This window comes from Alosa pseudoharengus, unplaced genomic scaffold (genome assembly GCF_046254945.1).
Source record: "Alosa pseudoharengus isolate Yale_2024_CS ecotype anadromous, Long Island Sound unplaced genomic scaffold, YU_APseudo_1.1 YU_APseudo_1.1_scf_1, whole genome shotgun sequence".
Lineage (NCBI taxonomy): Eukaryota > Metazoa > Chordata > Actinopteri > Clupeiformes > Clupeidae > Alosa > Alosa pseudoharengus.
Window position 1 is genome coordinate 20,480,822 of NW_027468564.1, and position 4,774 is coordinate 20,485,595.

The 4,774-nt window shown below is 40.9% G+C and overlaps 1 protein-coding gene across 1 annotated transcript in view; it reads left to right on the forward strand.

The window, feature by feature from the left end:
• The first annotated feature begins 2,455 nt into the window (after positions 1 to 2,455).
• The window catches only part of LOC143127356 (NXPE family member 3-like), a 14,348-nt gene continuing 12,029 nt past the window's right edge, over positions 2,456 to 4,774 (forward strand). Inside the window, exon 1 of the mRNA XM_076288851.1 lies at positions 2,456 to 2,514. The gene's annotated coding sequence lies outside the window, so the exon portion shown is untranslated. The remainder of the gene's footprint in view (positions 2,515 to 4,774) is intronic.

The window sequence follows — 4,774 nt, forward strand, 5'->3', positions numbered from 1 at the left end:
GGTCAAAAACGAGAGTTCAGAATCAAACAGTAGGCTATACACAGTAGTCACAAACAACAATACCTCACCTTGGTGTGAGGTGCTCCAACTGAATATAAAGGGTGAGGTTAGCCACTGGCGCCTTAATGCAGGGGCTTACCTGGGCTTCAGCCCAGGGGCCTCGACCAATGAGGGGCCTCCTAATAATAATGATAATCAATAATAATAAACGTCGTGTCCGTAGGCTATTCGCGGCATCATTAGCCTACTCTGGAGCTAGCCTAAATAATTGAGCACATCGTACTGCTCTACAATTAGGCTACATCCATGCAGAGCCCCCTTTTGTCTTCTCCAATTCTAAAATGTAACAAAATGTAACAAAACGTAATAAATCCCAACGGGTGTAGAGGAGCTAGAGGAGAGGCTGAAACTGACTGACAAACTTATCATACAAACTCTGGAGATAACGTGGGTAGGATTGAATCAACGATAAACGAATGACGTGGATTCCTGTAACTGTCCATGAAAACAGAAGGCATAGCAGGTAAATATCGTAACAAATAGCCTGGAAATGAAACGGCTTTAAAAACATGTATTTCACTTGTCTCATTGGAGTGAACGCAGAACATGGGCTGTGGCGCAAATAAATGAATTAGTGATCTGCATCTCCGTTCACCAACAGCTAAGTTTGTGCTAACCCATTCGCACATATAATAGTCTATGTCAGGGATCACCATGACTTGAAGGAGTGTATTGTGTACTGTATGTGAGCAAACATTGTGCACGTTACATCTTCTTGCAACTTCTTGCAGGGCAACCACATAACCGGTTCCATGCGTTTGAATTGGATGACTTCCATGTGTTTGAATTGGATGACTAAAGTTCTCAAGAAACTTATCTGCCTGAATCTCAATATTCTGATCACAACAACTCTGGGCAAATTACAAGTCAGCACCAGTGCTGCATTCATTGTTTTGCACTTTTATAATCACACCACCAAAAGTAGGTTATTGGTTTTACCAAAATAATTTGGCACTATTTTTAAACTACAAACCTATTAAATATTTTGACAAAATATGATGCCATTTTTTTCCCAGCTAAATAAAATAAAAATGACAACATACTATTTTGTATTTTACATACATGTATCAGACATACTGCCTATCCCTGGCTGTTGGCTGCAGCAACTCAAGCTAGGTAGGACTGATTGTTTTGTGTTTGTTTTGTGTTTATGTTAGTTTTGATCCAATTTGACAGCTTTGCTATGTTGCCCACCCAAACTTTCTACCAGCCCACCCAAATATAGTAGCCTAGCCTAGGTTAGAACCAGCCCTGCCCTGCATGGAGACATATTTTACGATAATAATGGAGAAAATGTTAGCAAAACTTTAGGTTTTTGTTAACGGAATCTCCCGACCCTCATTCATCTATTTGCGCAACAGCCCACATCCAGCAAGACAAGTAAAATAAATGTTTTTTTTTTTTTTTTAAAGCTGTCATCGTCATAGGCACGATATTTAGGCTACCTCTGTTAAGCCTACACAAAGTTGCGTGGAGTATTTCCTGATCGGGGAAACCTTTCGTTCCGCAGTTCAATTGTGCCGCAGGCCAATAAAGGCAAGCGTGTTTGCCACTTACATTTCTGACGTCTGATACTTCACACTGCTGCAAGTGCATCAAGAAAGATCCCGCCTTACACCATGTTAATGGCCAATCGTAGACTAGGATTTGGGGTGGCACCTGGGGTGGCCAATCGAATCTCAAGGGTGGCCTGTGCCACCCGGAGCCACCCCTCTGGCTCCGCCCCTGTATATATATTATACATATATACATAGCCTAAACATTATGATGCTCCGGACCTTTGCTTGAGGAAATTTTCCATAACTGGACCTCGCTGAAGATTAATTGAATACCCTATGTTATGTTTTCTCCATTGTTAACGTGAGATATGTCTCCATGTAGTGTAGTGATAATGCATAAGGTAGCCATGTTCACGTCACATGAGCCTGCATGTGGATGCGTCTCCAGCAACGCGATGCACGCAGCTGTGTGTGGGAGCCGTTACAGATACATGCATATCCACCTCTTATTAGCGTTTATCCACCTCTCAAAAGAGATTATTCACCATTTGCAACTTTTAACATTCAAAAATCACAATGCATTATCCACATTCACAACATGTACACTCTAGGAACCATTTTAATAACCTCCATCATCATCAAACATGTTTTGAATGCCTTCTTAAAAAATCTGATAACACATGGCGCAGTTCACCTTACCATGGTCATATAATTCATACATTTAACCATCACGAGAGATTTTTTCTTGAGTTTTTCTAACTTTTGGATCCCTAACTGAAGAGCACCAGAGACCCAGTCCCACACCCTAGCACCAGTCTTTGCAATTTATTTTTGTATTTATGACTGTTTTACATGTGGATGAACTGATGATTAAATCTTTTTCGTTTCAGCACGCCGGTACAGTCAAGTCCTGCATTGGTTTGGAATTTTGGCAGTCGGACTTCTATTTGTCTTGGTAAGTATTATTTCTTGTTTGCCTATTATGAAATCAAATGAAAACTTGTGGGTTATAAGTCAAATACCCTTGTGGGTTATACGTGAAGGGAACTTCAGGAGTCTGCCTTAGTTTGACTAAACTATAAGCTCTCTCGGAGTGGCCACATAGCTTGCCAGTAAGTTGGAGAGTTGGTTTCAATGAAAGTTGTCCCCAGTGGACCAACAGTCTTGCTATCTGGGGATGAGGGTTAATGACAACGCTTAAAGGAACCGTATGTAAGAAATTAAATTCAATTAATCATAAAATGGCCCTGATTTGTCACTAGACATTAGGAAATCATGCTAATTTCAAATACTTATATCACTGACAACAGTAGTCCGGCCAGGATATCGTCATTTAAAAAAGTGAAGTTGCAGCCCTCAACTGATGTTGATGTTTACATATTTGTGTTTTAGCCTGATCCGCCACCCTCCACCTATCTAGTAATCACAAAGTCAGTAGTGTTTCGGCATCTGGGTTGCCAGCTCTGCTCTAGTTACCACATCTGCGGTGTACGCCGCTCTACAGTATTTTGAATGTGATTGTAGTACCAGTTTTGGCCAAAATCCTACATACGGTTCCTTTAAGTGAACCTGTCAAAGAAAATCCATTGCTGGCACCTATGTGAAAATAAAGCATATTTCTCCAATTCATAAATAGATCTCTTTTTCAAATTGTGTCTAATGGTATTACATAGCTGCTCTGTTCTTCCCCTTTATGTGTGCCTATATAATGCCATTGATTAGGGATGAATAATTACAGCCATACCTATATTGATATGAACAAAAATCTATGCACTGCTATCAGAAAATAAGTCCAGATATCGGGGCCAAAGTTTAGCAAGTTTTTTTTTTTTTTTTGTATTAAAAACTTGGGAGCATGTTTGCTCTGCTTTATTCTAATTTTGGTCTATGTGTGGCCAGATTACCATGGTTCAATGTGAACGTGTGAACAAGACTAAGTTATGACAGTTTAACTGGATAAGTCCATATTTCCTCCTTCCCTTCCTCACTCAACCATGCCACCTTCTACCAAATGGCATCATCATGTGTGCACACCTAGTGTTCATGGGCTTCGGAAAACCTTTTTCCCAGTGATGATGCAGAAAAGATGCATATCTTTCTTTACCGAGCATCTTACACTATATTTTAAGCAAGTACAGTTGTTTGTTTAGGATTAGTGAGTGTATGTTTTAACCTTTGTTGTGGCATCCGTGTTTGTCACACATTCGATGGCAAAGCACTTGAACACTTGCTGTCGGAAAAACAAAGTAGCCATGGGGGCGGTCCTTGTCATTCCGAGGTGCTCTGAATGCACCAACACACCACGGGGGCGGTCCTTGTCATTCCCAAGTGCCATGAATGCACCACTCTCTCTCTCTCTAGCCTATAGCAAGATATTATCATTCTCCACAAATGGCCGATTGCAAGCCCCGCCCATTGAACGCAGATGAGCCAATGGCAGTTCACTAGTGATGGGTTTTATCATTCCTTGTCGTGACACAGTTCACGTCGTTCAGTTCGCCAAGATGATTCGTTCTTCTGATTCGTTCACCAGTTCATTCAGTCATGTGTTCTGCACAATGTTGTTTGGCATGGAGTCACAAACTTTATCGTTCATGGTCACTTTCACAACGGTGAACACAAGGTCATGGTAGTGGTTCATAACATAATATTAATAATATAAACATAACATGGCAAAAAACATGAGATTAATGGGAAAAAAGGCGTCAAACCCCTTTAACTAGAACAACAAGAGAACAGTCGCAAGCAAGCCACTTCTACAAATGAAAGCTGCAAGCTACGAAGAGAAATGCTACTGATTCGTTCGCGACCGTCCCACCAATACAGTTCAATAGCTCCGCGCAGGCAGACACACTCCGACAGCTTCAACTTACAGCTTCATAGGAATGCATTGGGAGCAGCTGTTTTTCCCCCCAGTTTTATGGGATTTTATGTGAGTTGATAAGGTAGGACAAACAACATGTAAGGATTAAGGCAACACCGATACACAGAATAATCGCTTTCAAATCTTGATTATACTTTCTGTAATGTTAAATTAGATTAAATTCTATCCTCCCAGCTCTCCCCTATTCTCCTAACAAAACAATGCCATAGGGCTCTTGTTGTAGGAGGACACTTACTCTTAGTTATCTTACCCAGGTTTTCCACTAAACCACGTACTTGGAATACCCCCCTTATGTGACAAAACGATGCATGTTCTACTCATTAGCTGTGAA